This window comes from Armigeres subalbatus, chromosome 3 (assembly GCF_024139115.2).
Source record: "Armigeres subalbatus isolate Guangzhou_Male chromosome 3, GZ_Asu_2, whole genome shotgun sequence".
Lineage (NCBI taxonomy): Eukaryota > Metazoa > Arthropoda > Insecta > Diptera > Culicidae > Armigeres > Armigeres subalbatus.
In genome coordinates, this window is record NC_085141.1 from 181260268 (window position 1) to 181280528 (window position 20261).

The 20261-nt window shown below is 38.2% G+C and overlaps 1 protein-coding gene across 1 annotated transcript in view; it reads right to left on the reverse strand.

Annotated features, from left to right (window-relative positions):
* LOC134225370 (neural/ectodermal development factor IMP-L2) overlaps positions 1–20261 on the reverse strand; it is a 148332-nt gene that overhangs the window by 48023 nt on the left and 80048 nt on the right. The window contains exon 2 of the mRNA XM_062705384.1: positions 17302–17334. The gene's annotated coding sequence lies outside the window, so the exon portion shown is untranslated. The remainder of the gene's footprint in view (positions 1–17301; positions 17335–20261) is intronic.

Sequence of the window (20261 nt, forward strand, 5' to 3'; positions counted from 1 at the left end):
CGACTTCCTGTTAATGTGCAGGAATAGTCTATAGTCAAAGAAAAAGCAGCATAAGGATCCCTACCGAAACTCGCAACTTTTTCAACAATCACAATATTGATAACCGAAAAATTGTTTCGTATTGTTGTGTATCGTGTGGACTGATCACAATGCTCAACCGTCGTCTTATTTTACGCCTGACACGTTTTTTATAAACTCAACGACGCATTCCGTGATTATCCTGTTATCAACCTACATGTTTTTTTCAAATTCTCTCAAGAAGTCGTGAGAATATTTTGTAAGCTAAGCTACTTCGAAGGTGCTAATTCAATGACCGATTCGACCTATCAATTGTTACAAAATCCAGAATAAGTATGTTCAGAAATTACGTAACGCGAAATAACCCATGAGAGCCATCTAACAATTATATTTATAAAGCGGTTTAAAATTTAAATAACTTTAATATACATCTTATGTGGAACAATATTACTCCCACGTAATATTTAAACAACCCAAATTATTTTGCAGACTTGGGCTTAAGAGTTAATTTGTTTACTGTTTGTCAAGAAAGTTGTGTCTAGATGTTCAAAGTTCTTATTTCCCTAAGTTGGTTTTGGAAGTAAACCTGCCTTCCAGCAACGTTCTGAAATAAGGGGAGGAGATGTTATTATAATTAGGCAACACTTCAATCGCTACAGTAGCGTTTCCAACGTTTATAACTCGGTTGCATTTAAATCAAATTGAGTTCTGCTGTCACGTGGTATACATTGTCAAGATGAAGTAATTAACTAAAAATCTATTAGTGTTCGATAGACCGTGTTATCGCTCGGCAGGTGAAACATGATAAGAACACACTTTTTCCTGTCGAAACGAAGAGAAACGAAACGTAATATAGATTTATTTACCATTTGATTTAAAATTTTATAAAACTAAACGCTGCGTTCTCGATTATTTACCATTGGAGATAAGGCTTTTTCGTGCTGCTGTGTAAAACATACTAAAATTCATCATCAACACCGGTGCTCCCCGCGGTTTGGAGTATAACTGTGTGCCGCCTTCATTTTGACTGATTGCATTTTTGAAATGCTGCCGGAGAATTTTGGGCGTGCCGATGAAATTTTCCACCGTATATATACACCCAATATTGTTTTTACTCGGTTGGTATTCCAAAATTTCCCGCTTAACTTGATTTTGACAGCTTTTTAAATACCACCTGAATTTTTTTCATGGGGTTAACTCATAGTTCCAGTAACGCTAAAGGTCGTAATCAACTAAAACCCAGCCGTGTAAAAAGAACTGGGTGTACTATCCGCCAAAAGTATTACGCATTATAGTTGTCGTTGCCGGTCCATCTCATCGTAAGTCCATTGTGTCCATTTGTTCATGTCGTGAATCCAATGATCGTTGCCTTATTCGGTTGCTATTGATTCTGGTACACTGGGGGAATTCTTTTTTCAAGCTTTATTAAAGTGGGTTTTCCTCAATCCGAAGTCCATCCGAGAGTTCATCACTTGGAGGAATGCCTCCGAGAAGAATAATTTGTCAGTCAAGATGGTAAGGCGGGTTCCCCAACATGCCACCGCACCGTATGGGTTGCACATCCCATGACCACCCGCTTGTAAGGCGAACGTGTATCCATACGCTACGGGACCCCACACACTCAGTTTTTATTTTTGCCGGCAAAAATCCGCGCTGCTTTCGCCAGCAAACTAAAAACTAATTTCCCGTCAAAAATGAAGTTTGTTGGCTGATTTTCGGCAAATTATTTGCTGATTTTCAGCAACTTTCACAGAAATCTCAGCAAAAATCAAGTATGCTGAGGCATGGCTGTGCGAATCTCGGTAAAAGTTCGACAAATTGGTGAGATCTCAGAATTGTATTTTGCGTACACAGCAAAAAAAATATTAATATGCCGTGACGTAACTTTGTTAAACGTACTTAAAAAGTCTATGTAAAAGTCAATTTGATGTATTTTCAAATCAAATCGATGCTTTATTACACAAATTGAACGTAGTACGTGACGGACAAAATATTTTTCTTGTTACGCTTAAAGTACGTAAAGTTACCTTCGGAAATCGTTATTTTATTACACATAAAATGATGCACATCGTGCTGGTTGTAAATGAAACACAATATTACCTATTCTTGTGGTATATTACGTAAAAACGATGTAAAATTACTTAACGATGCTGCGATTGCGCTCAAGCCCAGTCTGAAACAAACTGACAGCCAGCCATATTTAATTTTTGCGTGTGCGGTGCAAACATTTTAAATACCCGGTTTTTATAAATTTTAGTATGGAAATTCAGTGGAAAAATAGTGCGTTGTGTGAATAGTGATGATAAACAAATTTATAGTGGACTGGTGTGCCCAACCGTAACCGAAGATACAGTTTTTCAAATGAAAATCGAGGAGCGGGCAGGAGTTGTGCACAACAATGTTTTGATTCGCTGGAGACCAGCCAGCCTCGGGCTGAAAGTCTCCTTAATAAAGACACAAAAAAAATGTTTTGATTCCATTCGTTTGGAGGTAAGTTTTCAATTGGCGATCATTTAATTATAATATCGGTTTGTGTCTATAATCGTTTTTCTTGCAATCCTTATTGCAGGAATTTTATCACGATCGAAATCTTCTGAGCGCCATAGAAAAGCAATCCAGCAAAGGGTCTCCTGGTTGCTGGTTGATTTTGTAGCGAAGCAAAACGATTGGGAAATGGTGCCATCTTCGATTGCCAATAGAAAGTACGGGAACGAACTGCCGTTTCCGGGAGTAATAATCCATCGTGTCTTGATTTGGCAGTTAAAGATTGGGCCAAACAGGTTCGATTGTTATTTGGTCGAGGTAAATAAATGTTTTTCCAGGGCTGTATGCCTAATACTGAATTAAAATGTATTGCAGGGCTGTTCGCCAAATATATTCATTTTGGATTCAGTGCTCTCATTTCTTCAACATTTCAAAATTTCGAAGTTTCAAAATTTCAAAATTTTCAAATATTCAAAGTTTCAAAATTTCAAAATTTCAAAATTTCAATCGTCAAAATTTCAAAATTTCAAAATTTCAAAATTTCAAAAATTTTGAAAATTTAAAAAATTTAAAAATTTAAAATTTTAAAAATTTAAAAATTTAAAATTTTAAAATTTCAAAAATTTTAAAAATTTCAAAATTTTAAAATTTTAAAATTTCAAAGTTTCATAGTTTCAAAGTTTCAAAATTTCAAAGTTTCAAAATTTCAAAATTTCAAAATCTCAAAATTTCAAAATTTCAAAATTTCAAAATTTCAAAATTTTAAAATTTAAAAATTTAAAAATTTAAAAATTTAAAAATTTTCAAATTTTCAAATTTCAAAATTTCAAAATTTCAAAATTTCAAAATTTCAAAAATTTCAAAAATTTAAAAATTTAAAAATTTAAAAATTTAAAAATTTAAAAATTTAAAAATTTCTAAATTTCTAAGTTTCTAAATTTCTAAATTTCTAAATTTCTAAATTTCTAAATTTCTAAATTTCTAAATTTCAAAATTTCAAAATTTCAAAATTTCAAAAATTTCAAAATTTCAAAATTTCAAAATTTCAAATTTCAAAATTTCAAATTTCAAAACTTCAAAATTTCAAAATTTCAAAATCTGAAATTTCAAAATTTCAAAATTTCAAAACTTTAAAACTTTGAAAGCTTCTACAGAAATTCATTCAGGAATTCCTCCGGATATTCATCTAGAATTATTCCACAGGAATTTTACGGTTATTCCTCCAGGAATTCATCTGGATATTCCTCCAGCAGTTCTTTCCTAATATTCCTTCAGGAATTCCGCTGGATATTCATCCAGAAATTCCACTGGATATTCTTTTTCAGGAATGCACCCAGGAGTTCTTCCGAAAACTTTAACTTTAAAACTTTAAACTTTAAAAATTACTTCAGATATTCCTTCAGGAAATCATCCGGATATTCCTACAGGAGCTCCTCCGCAAATTCCTATAGCAATTCTTCCGAATATTACTCCAGGAATTCTTCCGACTATTGCTTCAGGAATCCCTCTGGATTTTCCTCCAGGTATTCTTCCAAATATTCCACCAGGAATTCTTCTTGATATTCCTCTGGGAATTCCTCTAGATATTTTTCTAGGAATTCCTCTGAATATTCCTCCAAACATTCTGTTGGACATTCCCTCCAGAAATTCTTCTGGATATTCTTACAGGAGTTCTTCCGAATATTCCTAATATTCCTGCGGATATTTCTCCAGCAATTTCTCCGGATATTCCTCCAGGAATTTGTCGGGATATTCCTCTAGGATATTCATCGAACAATTCGTTTGGGTATTCGTCCAGGAATTAATTTAGATGCTTTTCCAGGAGTTCCTCTAGATACTTCTCCAGGAATTCATCAAAATATTCCTCCAGGAGTTCTTTGGACATTCCACCAGGAATTCCATCCGCATATTCCTTTATTCGTTTACTTGTCCGTTTAATTCACCAGGAATTCATCCGGATATATCTCCAGGAATTTCTTTGGATATTCCTTCAGAAATTTCTGCGGATATTCTTCCAGGAATTTCTTTGGAAATTCCTCCAGATTTTTAACGGTACTTCACTAGGAATTTCTCCGTATATTCCTTTAGTGATTCCTTCTAATATTCCTCTAAGAATTCTTCCGAAATGATTCATAGAGGAATATCCGGCGGAATTCTTGGAGGAATATTCGAAAGACTTTCTGGCGAAAAATCAAAAGGGATTCCCGAAAGAATATCAGAAGGAGCTCCTGAAGGAATATCCGAAGGAGTTCTTGGACGAATTCCAGAAGAATGATCCGGGGGAATATTTTGAGGAATAATCGGGGGAATTCCTGGATGAATATCCGGAAAAAAATCCTGGAAGAAAATTTTGAGCAATATTGGAAGAATGTCTGGAAGAATATCCGGAAGAATATGCAGAGGAATTCTAGGGAGAAAATCAAAAAGAACTCCTTGTTAAATATCCCAAGGAATTCTTGGACGATTATCCGGACTAAATCCTGGTGGACTATCCAGGGGACTTCCTAGAGGAATATTCGGAGGAATTCATGGAGGAATATCTGGAGAAGATCCTGGATGAATATCCGAAGGAGTTCTTGGACGAATTCCAAAAGAAATATAGGGGGGAATATGCGGAGGAATTCCTGGAGGAAGATACGGGAAAATTCGTGGAGGAATGTCCAGAGGAATTTCTGAGGGAATTTCCAAAGGAATGCTAGGACGAATGTTCGGACGAAATCCTGGAAGAATATCCGAATGAATATTTAGAGGAAATATTCGTTGGAATTCCTGAAGAAATATTCGACGAATTCCTGAAGAAATATTCGGCTGAAATCCGGATGAATTCTGGAGGAATATCTGGTATAAAACCCGGAGGCACTTATGAAGGAATATCTGGAATAATTCCTGGTGGAATATCCGGAGAAGTTCCCTGGAGGAATATTCGCAGGAATATCTATATCTATATCTATCTTCGAAGGATTCCTTGAAGTATATCTGGAAGAATTGTCGGAGGAATATCCAGCGGTATATCCGGAGCAATTCCTGGAGAAAGTGCACGAGTTCTTTCAGAAATTTCTCCGGAAGTTCTTCCGCGAATTCCTCCGAAATTTCCACCAGGAATTCCTCCATAAGTTCCTTTAGGAATTCCTACGAAGTTCCTCTGGGAGTTTCTCCGGATATTCCTTTGGGAATTTCTTCGGTAGTTGCTTCGACAATTTCTCCGAAAGTTTCGAAATTCCTGCGGAAGTTCCTGCAGGAAATACTCGGAAACTTTTTCTAAGAAATTAGAAATTCTTTTCTTCAGAAATTCTTCCGAGAGTTTCTTCAGGAATTTTACGGAAGTTTCTTCAGGAAATCATACAGAAGTTCTTCAGGAATTTCTTCGAAGTTTCTCCAAGAGTTTTACGGAAGTTCTTCCAGAAATTATTCCAGTTCCTTTCCTAGGTAGTTCCTTCGAAGATCCAGCACCTCCTGAAAATCTTTCACGAATTCCTCCATAAGTAACTCCAGAAATTCCTCCGGAAGATTTTCCAATTATTTCCTCCGGAAGACTATCTGGCAATTTCTTCGAATTTCCTCCAGTAGTTTCCACGGATGTTCCTCCTGGAATTCCTCTGAAATTTCCTTCAGTATTTCTTCCTGAAGTTCCTCCAGGAATTCCTCCGGAAGTTCGTTTAGAAATTTCTTTTGAAGTTCCTTTAGGAATTCCTCCGGAAGTTCATCCACGAATACCTTTTAAAGTACCGGCTTGAAATCCTTCGGAAGTTCCACCAGGAATTTATCCGGAAGTGCAACCAGGAGTTACTCGGTAAGTTCCTCCGGGAACTCTTCCGGAAGATCCTTCGGGAATTTCTCCGGATATTACTTTGGATTTTTTTCCGGAAATTCCCCCGGGAAGGAAGGAAGCTCCTTCAGGAATTCTTCAAATAAATCCTCCGGAAGTTCCTCCAGGAACTCCTCCCGATGTTCCTCCATAAGAGCCTCCGGATATTCTACCAGATATTCCTCCAGAAATCTTTCTTCTGGAATTCGTCCATGAACTCCTGAGGATATTCCTCTAGGATCTTCTCCAGATATTTTTCTAGGATCTTCTCCAGATATTCCTCCAGGAATTCCTCCGAATATTTCTCTAGGAAGTCCACTGTATAGTACACCAAGAATTTGTCCGGATAATCGTCCAAGGTATATTTGGGATATTTTTCAAGGAGTTCCTATTGATTTTCTCCCTAGAATTCCTCTAGTTATTGTTCAAGATATTCTTCCAGAAAATTTCTTCAAATATTTCTCCAGATATTCGTTCGAATATTCATCCAAGAACTTCTACAGATATTCCACCGTATATTCCTACAAGAATTTATCCGGATTTTTATTCATGAAGTCTTCCGGATATATCACCATAAGTGCTTTCAGATATTTTATCAGATATTCCTACAGAGATATTCCTAGAGGAACATCCGCAGGAACATTCGGAAGAATTCCTAGAGGAACTTTAGGAAAAATTCCTGGAGGAATATTTGGAGGAGTTCTTTAGGAATATATAAGAATTCTGGAAGAACTTTCGATGAATTCCTGAGGAACTTCCGGAGGAATTCTAGAAGAACTCGAGGGAATTCCTGGAGGAACTTCCGAAGGAATTCCTGAGGAGCTTCCGGTGAAACTCCTGGAGGAACTTCTGGAGGAATTCCTGAGGAACTTCCGGAGGAATTCCTGGAGGAACTTCCGGAGGAATTCTGGAGGAACTTCCGGAGGAATTCTGGAGGAACTTCCGGAGAAATTCCTGGAGGAACTTCCGGAGGAATTCCTGGAGGAACTTCCGAGGAATTCCTGGAGGAACTTCCGGAGGAATTCCTGGAGGAACTTCCGGAGGAATTCCTGGAGGAACTTCCGGAGGAATTCCTGGAGGAATTCCTGGAGGAAATTTCGGAGGAATTCCTGGAGGAAATTCCGGAGGAATTCCTGGAGGAATTCCTGGAGGAACTTCCGGAGGAATTCCTGGAGGAACTTCCGGAGTAACTATCTGAAGAATTCCCTGAGGAGATTCCTGAGGATTTCCCGGAGGAACTTCCGGAAAAATTTCCAAAGTAATACCCGGAGGAATTCCCGAAGGATCTTCCGGAAGAGTTCCCGGAAGAACTTACCGAGTAACTCCTAGTGGCACTTCCGCAAGGAATTTCCCGAGAAACTTCCGGAGAAATTGTCGAAGGAACTACCGAAGAAATTTCCAAAGGAATATCCGGAGAAACTCCCAGAGGAACTTACGTAGGAATTCCTAAAGGAACTTATGGAGGAATTCCTGGTGGAAATTTCGGAGGAACTTCCGGAGGAATTCCTGGAGGAACTTCCGAAGGAATTCCTGGAGGAACTTCCGGAGGAATTCCTGGAGGAACTTCCGGAGGAATTCCTGGAGGAACTTCCGGAGGAATTCCTGAGGAACTTCCGAGGAATTCCTGGAGGAACTTCCGGAGGAATTCCTGGAGGAACTTCCGGAGAACTTGCTGAGAACTTCCGGAGGAATTCTGGAGGAACTTCCGAGGAATTCTGGAGGAACTTCCGGAGGAATTCCTGGAGGAACTTCCGGAGGAATTCCTGGAGGAACTTCCGGAGGAATTCCTGGAGGAACTTCCGGAGGAATTTCTGGAGGAACTTCCGGAGGAATTTCTGGAGGAACTTCCGGAGGAATTTCTGGAAGAACTTCCGGAGGAATTTCTGGAAGAACTTCCGAGGAATTCCTTGAGGAACTTCCGGAGGCATTCCTGGATGAAATTTCGGAGGAATTCCTGGAAGAACTTCCGGAGGAATTCCTGGAAGAACTTCCGGAGGAATTCCTAGAAGAACTTCCGGAGGAATTCCTGGAGGAACTTCCGGAGGAATTCCTGGAGGAACTTCCGGAGGAATTCCTGGAGGAACTTCCGGAGGAATTCCTGGAGGAACTTCCGGAGGAATTCCTGGAGGAACTTCCGGAGGAATTCCTGAGGAACTTCCGGAGGAATTCCTGGAGGAACTTCCGGAGGAATTCCTGGAGGAACTTCCGGAGGAATTCCTGGAGGAACTTCCGGAGGAATTCCTGGAGGAACTTCCGGAGGAATTCCTGGAGGAACTTCCGGAGGAATTCCTGGAGGAACTTCCGGAGGAATTCCTGGAGGAACTTCCGAGGAATTCCTGGAGGAACTTCCGGAGGAATTCCTGGAGGAACTTCCGGAGGAATTCTGAGGAACTTCCGGAGATTTCTGGTGGAACTTCCGGACGAGTTCCTGGAGGAACTTCTGGACAAATTCCTGGAGGAACTTACGGACGAATTTCTGGAGGAACTTCCGGAGGAATTTGTGGAGGAACTTCCTGAGGAATTCCTGGAGGAACTTCCGGATGAATTACTGGGCGAACTTCTGGAGGAATTTTTGGAGGAACTTCCGGAGGAATTCCAGGAGGAACTTCCGGAGTAATTCCTGTAGGAACTTCCGGAGGAATTCCTGGAGGAACTTTTGGAGTAATTCCTGGAGGAACTTTCGGAGGTATTCCTGGAGGAACTTCCGGAGGAATTTCTGGAGGAACTTCCGGAGGAATCCCTGGAGGAACCTCCGGAGGAATTTCCGGAGGAATTCCTGGAGGAACTTCCGGAGGAATTCCTGGAGGAACTTCCGGAGGAATTCCTGGAGGAACTTCCGGAGGAACTTCCGGAGGAATTCCTGGAGGAACTTCCGGAGGAATTCCAGAAGGAACTTCCGGAGGAATTCGTGGAGGAACTTCCGGAAGAATTCCTGGAGGAACTTCCGGAGGCATTCCTGGAGGAACTTCCGGAGGAATTGCTGGAGGAACTTCCGGAGGAATTCCTGGAGAAACTTGCGGCGGAATTCCTGGAGAAACTTCCGAGGAATTCATGAATGAACTATCGAGGAATTCTGAAGGAACTTCCGGAGGAACTCCTGAGGAACTTCTGGAGAGATTCCTGGAGGAACTTGTAGCGGAATTCCTTGATGTACTCTTGGGGAACTTGGGGGAATTCCTAGAGGAACGGTTTTATTAACAAAAATAAAAAGAACGTATTAAAATTATCATTTTTTTAAGGTGACAAAATCTGGTCGAGAACATGATTAAATCGGGACCAAGATTCTTACGCTAAGTTTCAAACACTTTGTCAGTGCCTCCCTGGGAGATGTGCCTGCGGTGAACAATTCATTTCCAGTGCAAAACGTTAACAAACTCGCTGGTTCTGCCATACTAAAATCCAAGATGACTGAATGATAAAATTGACAAATTGGAACACCTGTTTGTATTCATCTTGATCGAGACGTGATAAAATCGTGGGTAGACATATTCGGGGAGTGACAAAAGCGGGTCAATATTGTATAAGTATTTGTGGATACAATAAATGCGTCTTGAAAAAATAAAATTTGAAATGTTGCTTCTATAAATGTAAGAAGAAGAAAATCCGAATACCCCCAACCCCGCTCCTGAAAGCGGGATTCATCCTGACCGGTTTTTACGTCGTTTTTTCAGTTACATCGAACATATTACGTCGAAAACAAATTACATTCATTCAATTTGAAGGCGAAACATCAAGTACGTCAACTTTTTATTACGTCATTCAGATGTAATAATACATTATATTTACGACGGCGATGATGTGCATCAAATCTGATGTGATATTACTTTTTATTTTTTACTGTGTAGAAGGAGTAAATGGATAAAATGTTTGATCTTAAAATTTTGAATACAGACTACCTAGGGGGAAAGACGGCCTTAGCAGGTTTTGTTCTATTATTGGCAGGGGGGTTTTTGTCGACCAAATTTTATGAAATTTGGCCACAATATTCTTTGATATGCAAAGAATGTTTAGGCCAAATTTGAGCCTAGTCAGTCATAAAAAAACCCCTGCCATGACGAACTTTGTACTTTGTCTACTGAGCGGATAGATCACTGAAATCAATATCCGTATCTTTGCTCAGAAGATCAAATGATGGGATGGCTTGTAATGCCTGTAAAATATACTTAGCCGAAAAAAATCGGTGATTATAGAAGAAGAAGAAGGAAATATTTTTTTTCGATCTGACCACCTCGATCTGAAATCAGCATCTTCCGTGTTTCCGGTGTCTTAAGCATCACTATCTTCGGATTATTTAGTGTAACTTTGTACTTCTTTGTACTTCTCATCTTCTTCCACAGTATCAACTTCGAGATCATCTTCGAATGAAGCACAAATGAATAATCTATTCAACACTGTACTATTTATTTCTACCAGAATAAATAAAGTAGTATCGTAATCCGGGGGAACTTTGATCGCCGTGGTAACATTGATCACTTTTCATTTTCAAGAAATCAATAAAAAAAATTCTGTTAGCTTAGCACACGTACTTATTGTGAGTTAGGTATCTGAATTTTGACTAAATTTGCTGCTGAATGATATAAACTTCGGATGAATTTGTATTTATTTCTCGCCAAAATTAGAAAAATAAAATCAACGTTAACTCATAGCAAGTTGCCAAAAAGCAATCTGAACTAATATAATAAAAAAAAAACCTGATTAATCCACCTAGCGGTGATAGTGCCTTTCTCGTTCGTTCAAAAGGGTTAAGAAATATATAAGAAAAGTCTAAAATAACACTAATAAAAGAATAGATCCTATTTTTCATATTTGCTTAAATGTATTATAAATTTTTTAGCTGAACGCTACTTGTTGCAAGCAAATTGTGGTTTTGAAATTTGTATTTTGGCCATAACTTCTGATCCCATAGTCCGATTCCGCCAATTTCCAATATGAAACAATGGGATAGGTTAATTATTTGTTAGCTTCTTAGTGGAAATGTTACATGGTTAAATGTCATAATTTCCAAGCCAAACCGGCCGATCCGGCAAATTTTTAATAAGTGACAATGGGACAAGTATTCCCGTCGAAGGCAACTTGTTGCGAGTAACTCGGTTAAGGGTAAGTAAGAAAAAATGAATTTTTGCGCACACACACACAGACATCACCTCAATTTTTCGAACTGAGTCGATTGGTATATAACACTATGGGTCTCCAAGCCCTCTATAAATGTTTGTTTTTGAAGCGAACGTACACACTCAGTTTTTATTTATTTCTGCAGCTCGGCAAAATCCGCACAGCCGTGTGCCCAGCAAAACAAAACCTGATATTCCGTCAAAAATGAGGTTGGGTTTCAGAAAATTATTTGCTGATTTTCAGCCACTTTGACAGATATCTCGGCGAAAAACATGTTTGCCGGGACTCGGCTGTGCGAATCTTGGTGAAAGTTGAACAAATAGCTGAGATCCCGGTAAAAAATTAAGTGTGTATGACCTTTACGTATACTTTTTATATGAGAAAGGCAAAAGGAAATGCCAGTTCCTACAATTGTGTGATAAGTAATCTTATTTTCATGGTTGATTCATATTTTTTGTTTCAAAATTTTAATTCATATTGTTAAAAATCCAGATAATTCCATTAACAGTGATGATGCCTTTCTCGAAGCATTCAATGTACATCGCCAAAATCGTTTTTATGAAACTCAACATGTTATTGGATTTGCTAACAATCGTATTATAATGATCAGTGAAGCTCCTTTAGCGGGAATTGAGAAGTGAGAAGTGAGTAGTGAGAAGTGCTAAGTGAGAAGTGATTACTGAGCAGGGAGAAGAGAGAAAAGTGAGAAGAGAAAACTGAGAAATGAGAAACTTAAAACGAGAAGTGAGAAATGAAAAGTGAAAGGTAGAAATGAAAAAGTGAAAGGTAGAAAGAAAGTGAAAAGTGAGAAGTAAGAAGTAAGATATTAGAAGTAATGAGGGTAAAGTAAGAAGTGAGAAATGAGAACTAAGGACCCAGGGGTGAAAGTGGACGGACGGGACCAGTGTTGTAAAATGTCATTTGCATTCGTTTGTATATTTTTACCAGAACTTATTCAGGAGTTGGCTATCGGCTACTGAGGTATGTCGAACTTATAGCCCTTAAATGTGCCTACAACATTGTCTAATAAGAAATTGCTGCAAATATGTAATCTAGGGCGTGAGAGGCAAAATGTCATTCAAATGACATTATGTCAAATGACACGTGACATTTTGGAAAGTTTTCACTCTCCAGCCTCAGATGTTATATTTAGAGCAATGTACCCTTGGACAAAAATATAGCCTTACTCAAGCGTTATGAGTACATCGAAAATATGAAGTAAATTTGGCTTCTGAAAAAAGTTATGAACAAATTAGTCAAATGACACGCAGATGACATTTTACAAGCCTGGACGGGACAAATAAGAAGTGAGATGTGAGAGATGAAAATGAGATTGAAAACTGTGAAATTAATCCTTGTTCTTTCCAATTTTCTACATTCCTCTTTTGCTCCCGCTTTCTTTCTTCTTGTTTTATACATTTTCTTCTTTCTTCTTCCTTATTTCTCTTCTTTTTACTTTCTTCGATTTTCCATTCCTTTACACTTTCCCTCATTTTTTCGTCTTTACACCCTCTTCCTTCTAATTTCTCCCGCTTTTATCGTTCTTTCTCCAGCTATCTTCCTTATTCTTTCTTTCTTTTTCCTTTTCCGTTATTGCTTCGTTCCTTTCTCTGCTTCATTCCTTCTTCCTTCTTTCTTCTTTATTTCTTCTTACTTCTTCATACTTCTTACTTCTTCCTCCTTCCTTCTTCTTTCTGTCTTACATATCATCTCTCACTTCTTTTGCTTCTGTTTTCCTCAACACTCATTTTATACTTTTCACTTCGCACCTATTGTATCTTACTTCTCACCACTCACTTTTCATTTCTTACTTCTTACTTCTCCCTTCACTTAATAAGCAAACTTTTCGGCCAAATGGAGTTCGGCCTAATGAGCTTTTCTTCCAAAAATGACCCTTTCGATCAAATAACCTTAAACCATATTTCTACATGCTATGAAAAATATAAATGTGTTCCCTATCTCGATACCTCCCTAACTCGATGGTTCCTTCAATATCGAGTAAGGGAGAGTTCACTGTAGTATTATTTTTCCGTATCCAATCAACTAAAATTTTCCAAACTACCGCATATTCTTAATGTCGAGTGCACGCTGTGTTATTCGGTGAGGAGAAGATCGCCAGCTGTCACCGAGAGAAAAAGTAGACTCATTGAAATTTTACCCGGTGTGATATTGAAAATTACTTACATTTATGGTATAAAACAAAAATTAACGATTTTTTACAAACATTTTTTGTTTAAGGGGTTAGAATTTTAAAAGCACGCAAAATAAGTATGTATTTCGATCTATGTATTAATTGTTCAAAAACCCGCTAATTCGTAAGATTGTTGAATTTCTAACCCGACAGACTAAGAACTGCGACTGAAAAATTAGACATTTTAATTCACATTTCCTATATCATGCCATGTCATGTTTCTAATTTTCTCAAGTTTTGTTTAGGTGGCTGCACTGCTAAAGGAACCGCTCATATTTTAAACACGGGTTTCGTCGCGATAGCGATGAAATATTCAATCGCTTACAAAGGCCTACTACAGTATACCCCCGCTGATCCGACAAATGTATGGCCGGACTATCGGGGTTTATCTCGTTAATCCGACTGTCAAATCCATACAAATGAATCAAAACAAAATCACAGCACAAATTTGAAAACTGACAGCATAATCTGTTTAAATGGGTGTTGATACTTTTTAATCCGGAAAATTCCGAATTAGCGAAATCCGGACTAACGAGTCGTCGGACTAGCGAGGTCCAGATAAGCGGGGGGATACTGTATTACGACTATTACTTTCAAAAGGCGCTGGGAATTCAGAGGATTCCTCGATATCTTGCTAAATTGAGTGTTAAGTTAATGGTCACTTCCTAATCCTAAATTGACTGTGAGGACGTGCTCGACATGGCATCGTCACTAAAAATGATATCACGGCATGCGGCCGACATGGCATCGTCATATGGAGCGAGAATGGCTTTTAAAATGTTATCAAAGACTATTCAATTGCTAAACTGTTTGCTGTTTCCTGGCCAATCATGACTAGCAAACATTACAATCAGTTAAGGTAAGCCAAGGGTTAGTATGTGCCAAAATATAAAGTCAGGCTAAGTCAAAAAGTGGCAAGCGCATATCACACCGCATCCTGTGTTGCGATATGCGCCATTTTCGACTTGATGCGGATCGGTATATGTTTGAAGAGGACATAGATTTTTTCGAACTAAAAGGCATTAAAGTCATCTTGTGCCTAATCCTATGCATTCTTTTTATGAACATGGTTTATTGTGAAAATTTAAATAACTTTTTTTGTCTGTCTGTCTTATCAACTCTCTCAGTTTAATTCTCTTTTAGTTCCTAATGCATTTCCGCAGTTATTAATTGAGAGCTTTCGAGAAAACCAAACGATGTGTATGCTTTGCAATCAAGCTACTCTATATCACGAGATATCTTTTAGTTTGAGCAGCCTACCTTATTATCATCATTAATTTTGGCGCTATGATGAGGAAATTGCCCTTACTTGTGCATATCAAGACGAATTCGCCTACATAGGTTATGATGAGCGATTAATGGAATACTTTTCGCAATGGGATAAAGATTATGTGCTAAACAATAATTATAATTATTTTCGGTGGAATCATCACTGGCTGGTTGAATGCGTTTCTATTGGAAAGCTGTCGCCAGTAACATAATTGAAGTCGCAGATCCGAAACAAATAAAACAAAAAAGGCATATGGATTTAAGAGATGATGCGGGCAAGCAATTCTAGCAAGTTCAATGCCATCAAACTATGGAGACTCAGGGTAAGAGACCATTCTGTGTTTCGAGACATGATTCATTTGGATTTGATCATTCTAAAAATCAGTTAGTCAAACGTTTTTCATTTACTTACGAAATATGCGTTGGATATGGCACGTTCACCAGATTAGTGTCCACCTGTGTGTGATATCGGCCATATGTCAGCTGTAGCGAAGAAACCTGGCTTCATTTCCTCATGCTGAATCAGAAGCACATCGAGTAAATCTACAGAAAATGTGATGATAACAGTACGCACGACGGTTCAATTTCGATGAAGTTTACCGAGCAAATTCTTGGTGGACAGCTGGGCACACCTGTGCTATTCGTTTCGCGTCACCAAGAAATTCCCTTAGCCAATGGCTAGTCATAATTATATGCTGACTTGACATTGGAGGGATTTTTTTTCCTACCAACCAACGATGCAAATCGATTCAATGTTGCATCAGACGCCCAGGTTTGTGTTTTGAGAAGAGCTGAGCGAACGTGGTTTTTAGCATGCACTAGTGGAAATAAGTTTTATGGTTATTAATACCTGGCTAGGGTGGTGAACCTTGTGTTCGTCTGACTGAAAGCGATGAAAACAATCTCAAGCGTGCGGATCATTTCTTGGCATTATCAACTGTTTTCAGATTTGCAATGAATATTTAGATTTGCATCAGCAATTCATGCATTGTGTTTAAGACTATGCTATGGAAACTGATGAGTGTTTACTTTAAAAATTCATCATTGATTTATATTATAATTGTTCCATATTTAATTTTTTAGCCTCATGTTTTCTATCGGAAGTGACTTTTTTCATCGCTCAGCTTGTCATTTTTTCACTGAAATTTATTACAAATAAATCATTCAATATATCATAACCAAGGTAATACGCGACCGACACTTCCAGGGATATGCAAATTGGTCTAATTATTCACAAGTATCCAATACATTACATATACAATTTATTCAACCAGTTTGCGATTGAATATGGGAATTGTTCTACTTTCCATCTCACTGTAAGTAATGGCTGCCAATCGGAACAGTAACCCTATGTTCTGTGAAGTGAACAAAATTATCAGTATGCAAAATTCAAATATTATCTCTGTAATGATGCCATAGTGACTCTTTTGCCATAGAATCTTTTTTTTTGTGTTTATCATTTCGACCACACAATTTCCCCTATATTCATTGCTTGAAGAATCACTTGCGTTTATCTCTAAAACTGTTTCCTCCATCTAAAAAAAACACATATTTGTACAAAGTTGCGTAAAACCCAAAATGGTTCAAGCAAGAGTCTTCTACCATAGGCATAATCAATTTGCTGTATCATAATTTGAATAAAAGGTGACTCGTTAGTCGTGTGCCAGAATTTCAAACAAACGATTAAATCGTGATAAGGTTTGAACTGAAGGTGCATGATGCAAAAATTTCCAATTCAGAATCATGAGAATATGTTTGCTAAAAGTTCCCCTGTCTCATAAAAAGGTATTTCCTCTGAGGGAAAGGGGAATTCTCAATCTAGCCTAGGCGGGCAATCAACCATTTCCAAAGAACAACGCATTTACGTGCCCATCGGCTGGTATTCTGTAGTGCAAATTAATCGGTAGTGCAATGCACGGGTTGCGTTTGTTCACCGCGGTAACTGCCAGTAGCGTCTACCAACCGACTACTAACTAGGCCACACCAGGCTTCACTGGAGATCGCATCGACCGGTATTAATCACATGCCGCTCGCGTTCCGGAACGGCGTCGCTTGTAATAGGCTCTGAGTAGGTTTGATTGATCGACATATGGAACGTTTAATATCGTGCACAGACGGTCTGAAAATCAGTGGTGTAATTGAGCAGATTGGAATCGGTTTTCAGAGAAAATGCAAATGATCCTCTCGGTGGGACAAGATCAATGTCACGTAGGCATTTCCCGGCACTGACGCAATTGGTTAGAAGAAAATGTTCGCTCCTTGTGATCAATTAGCGAGATTAGTTTAATAACTGTCCGGTTAGATGACATGCGATTATAGTTGTGATATTCTGAATAAAATTACGTAACCGTGGATTTATCCACTATTCGGTGGAATCATGGATGACTAATGGATGATGTTTCGAATTTGATTTTATACTTACCGAATTTTGGGTTTCCGGCTCGGCTTCGAAGAACTGGAAATAAAAAAATGAAAAAGTGTGTCATATGAAAAGTTGGATGATTTTCAAAGTGTTTTTAATCTACAAATTTAAAGTTTAGGGCTGATTTATTTAGGGTCCTTCCGTAATTGTTAACAGCTTCTAAGATGAATTGCATTTGATGAAGCAATTTCAATTTCTAATCTTCGATACTGACTATGAATTTTATTCAATTTTGCGTTCTAAAAACTAAAATAACGAGCGCAATGGATCGTGTTGGATTACAGCACGATCATTAATTGCAGATAGACACATAATTTATGCTGGCACTCTCGACCGATTTCTCGGTAATTTGAGGATTAGGTTTTGGGATATTTAGTTACTACCGAAGGAACAGCTGTTGCACAATTTTAAATATAATAATTGACAATTAGCAGGACTAAAACTCCTATCAATTTTATATCGTATTTCATCGATTTGTAACTGATTGTGCTGTATATATTCTTCTGTCAAAATATGTACTATTTCGTTTAAAAATGTGTCGTGTTAATTGAATTGGGGGATCAACCGCAAAGGGGTGTAAGTGATAAACACGTTTTGAGAAAAATGGGTGCCAAGTTTTCCAATATTTTTTCGATTCATACAAATTGTATGAAAATTCGAAAAGTTAAAAGTTTTCTGTACATTTATTACATTTAATGCTAAAGCTATATCAACATATATCCGCAAATCTCTAGAACATAAGTATTTTTTGCTGTAGTCAACTCAATTATGACCAAAATGTCATTTACACCCAATACCCCCCTGCTTCTCAGAGCATTAGTGATTAATCATAGCCATACATAAAACATGATTCAATCATTAATCACTAATCGTAATCATAAAATTTTACATTTAATCATTAATCATTAATCATATTCATAACCGTTTTAAGTTTATTCATTAATCATCAATTTTTTATACATTTTTTATACCTTTCAATAACCCAATTTGGTAGAAAGGTTATTTGATTATTGATCACTATACAAATCATTAAATTTGATTATTCATAATCATTAATCATTAATAATACTTCAATCGTTTTATTCATTAATCATAATCGTTAATCATTATCAAAAATTATAAATCATGAGTCGTAATCTTTAATCATAGAGTTGAATGATTAAATCATAAAAAAATTAATCATTCATTGTTTTATTTTATTCGCTTCTCCTCAATTAATGTTCAAAAGCTAAGAACTGTTGTGACATTCAAATGGATCGAAGGTGTGGCATATACGGATCCAAAAACCTATCGGAATACCCCAACATTTCAAATCAGGTCCTAATTTAACGAAGCAGAGCCGAATCGGGACGGATCATCTTATTTAGCTTTTTTAATTTTTCAATTTTTATTCTATTGTGAGATCACCCCTTTCTTATTAGAATGCTTTAAATATGTTCTTCTTCCATTTTGGGAGATTTTTTTTATCAGTTTAATACATATTACACTGACCCCACAATCATGGGTCACACACTAATATGAGTCATTTTCATTAAATCAACATGTAAGATGGAATGACTAATTATTGTTACAAAGTGACCCATATATGTGGGGTCAGTGTAAATTATTTATTTAAAAATCTGAAAAATTCCATTTTTTTATGTTTTCCTAGAAATCAAAGAGTTCCTTAATTTTTATAGAAAGGCCATTAGGTTTGTAGAAAGAAAAGACTATGCATTTAGTGTATGTTGTATTCAGCGGCCGAATAAAATTTTTGCTAGCAAGTTTCGTTAATGAGGGAGTTCTCGAATTCTGTTAAAAATTGGCTCTTGAGGGGAAGGGCCAGCCCACAACACTCCCCTTCCTATTGGCTACACCACTGATTTGATGTTTTGCTGGCTCCTGTTTTTAACATGGAATATACCGAATGATATGGCGCCTGTCTAGGATGTGGTGGGGTTTGACAGTGGGCCCTGTTAAACCTCACAGATAGAAAAATTCACTGAAACTTACGCCAAAGATCATGCACATAAATGGAACATCATTATTGGCGTAATTCCACACGGGATACAGCCTAAATGTATATAATTTTTGACGTGAATCGTCAATATTGCACACAAGTTGTATGCAATCTTGTTAGGAAGAGGACCATTTCAGCGAAAAATAGCGTAAATTTCCGCATGTCAAGTTTTACGCGCTGTTTATTTTTCATTATTTTTTTCTGTGCTCTATAAAAAGCTGCATGTATCCGCAAGTAGGCTCCGCCAAAGCGACCGTGTGCCGCTCAAAGCGCACAAGCCCAAGTCCTGGTGTTAGGTGGGACGCTAAACAGCCCTGACACGACGGCCCTCCAACGAGACAGGAGGTTTGTGCAGGCCCAATAAGCCGCCTTTAAAAACAATTATTACGAACGACATAGAAGATAATACGACTCGATACAATCGGCAACGACCTAGGCGACGAATAAAGGATCACGATTGGAAGCTTGGAACATGGAACTGCAAATCGCTAGGCTTCGCAGGTTGCGACAGGATAATCTACGATGAATTACATCCCCGCAACTTCGATGTCGTAGCGCTGCAGGAAATCTGCTGGACAGGACAGAAAGTGTGGCAAAGCGGGCATCGAGCGGCTACTTTCTACCAAAGCTGTGGCACCACCAACGAGCTGGGAACCGGCTTCATAGTGCTGGGAAAGATGCGCCAACGCGTGATTGGGTGGCAGCCAATCAACGCAAGGATGTGCAAGCTGAGGATAAAAGGCCGTTTCTTCAACTATAGCATCATCAACGTGCACTGCCCAGACGAAGGGAGATCCGACGACGAGAAAGAAGCGTTCTATGCGCAGCTGGAGCAGACATACGATGGATGCCCACTGCGGGACGTCAAAATCGTCATCAGTGACATGAACGCTCATCGGACCGGATAGTCTGCATACCGTATCGAACGACAACGGCCAACGATGCATAAACTTTGCAGCCT